The 1,664-nt window shown below is 45.1% G+C and overlaps 1 non-coding gene across 1 annotated transcript; it reads left to right on the plus strand.

The window, feature by feature from the left end:
• Positions 1-1,159: 1,159 nt before the first annotated feature.
• Positions 1,160-1,265, plus strand: LOC113764240. Its single transcript, XR_003467523.1, has one exon. It is a non-coding gene; the product is annotated as a small nucleolar RNA R71 (small nucleolar RNA).
• Positions 1,266-1,664: the final 399 nt, after the last annotated feature.

The following is a 1,664-nucleotide window of genomic DNA, read 5'->3' on the forward strand; positions in this document are numbered from 1 at the left end:
TGATGCAGGGTATCGTGAACATATCTGGATCCTTACATTTTTGTGGCAACTTCCTTTGAAGGACCGCTGACACGTTCTCACCTATCCTTACTTTGTCTTGGAGATTCAATTTGCTCTGGTTAGTGCACAGTCCCTTCATAAAACCTTGCATATTTTGGCAATTGCCTAATCGCCTCAAGCAATGGGATGTTGATTTTCACTTTTCGGAATGTGTCCAAAATCTCCTTCTCTGACTCCTCTTTCTTTACCTTAGCAAACTTGCCAGGAAAAGGAGGGTTTATGTCAAAGGTTTTAGGCTTGGGTGGTGGGGTGCTTACCTTTTCTTTCTCAGGCTCCTCGGACACTATTTCATCTCCGTCTCTCGTTATTTCCGATTTTGAGGATTGCACCTCCTTTCCACTTCGTAGAAGCATTGCACTTGCATTCTCCTTTGGTTTAGGGATTACCTGAGATGGTAACTTCCTTTACCACTCTCAAAATTGCTCATTGAAGATGCCAGTTGCGACATTTGCGTCTCCAAAGTCCTAATGCTTGCACGAGTCTCCTGTTCAAATCTTTGCGACTCCTGCCGCATTTGATAAGTGCTGTCAGCTAATGATTTAACCATGTCTTCCAGAGACATACTTGCATTAGATGTGGACGGTTGCTGTACAGGTGGTCTCTGTTGGAATGGTTGCTGGAAACCCGAAGGTTTCTGAGCATAGCTGAAGTGTGGGTGGTTCCGCCACCCTGGATTGTATGTGGGTGTATAGGGGGGTCATTTCTTCTTTGGGGAGGTCCAGACATGCCTCCCATGGCACTGGCTTGCTCGTACGGATCTTCTTGAAGAGTCGGGCACATGTCGGTTGCATGTTCGGGAGCAACACATATCCCACATGCTTTAACTGCCTGTGCTTGCCCTACTGCCATCTGACTAACCAGAGCTGTTAGTTCAGTTAATTTATTCGCCAGGTCAGAATGGTTCATCTCATTGACTCTCCTAGTCATGCCCTCAGATCGGACTCAAAACTGTTAAGAATTCTCAGCCATGTTCGATATCAGTAGTTTCGCTTCGTCTGTCGTCTTATTAACTAGAGCTCCTTTACTAGCTGCATCGACCATGCTCCTATTCATGGGTAGGAGTCCCTCGTAGAAATATTGGATCAACAGTTGGTCAGAAATTTGATGGTGTGGGCAACTGGCACACAATTGTTTGAACCGCTCCAGTACTCATAGAGGGTTTCTCCATTTGCCTGCCTAATTCCACATATCTCCTTTCTGATATTGGCTGCCCTAGAAGCAGGGAAAAACTTCTCATGGAATTGCAATTTAATCCTTCGCACGTAGTGATGGACCCTGATGGCAAGTAGAACAACCAATCCTTAGCCTTGTCTGCTAAAGAAAATGGAAACGCACATAATTTGACTTGCTCCTCAGTGACTCCCTGGGGTCTCATGGTTGAACACACTACATAGAATTCCTTCAAGTGCTTGTGTGAGTCCTCACCTGCAATACCACGAAAAGTAGATAATAAGTGAATCAACCCAGATTTTAGTTCAAAAGCCTCCTCAGTGTCAGTGTATGTGATGCACAAAGGATGTTGGTTAACATTCGGGGTTGCAAGCTCCTTGAAAGTCCTTTGGGTTGTCATTGTCTTGTTGGATCCAGGCAAATTTGCTTCTAGG

This window comes from Coffea eugenioides, chromosome 2 (assembly GCF_003713205.1).
Source record: "Coffea eugenioides isolate CCC68of chromosome 2, Ceug_1.0, whole genome shotgun sequence".
In the NCBI taxonomy this organism is placed as follows: domain Eukaryota; kingdom Viridiplantae; phylum Streptophyta; class Magnoliopsida; order Gentianales; family Rubiaceae; genus Coffea; species Coffea eugenioides.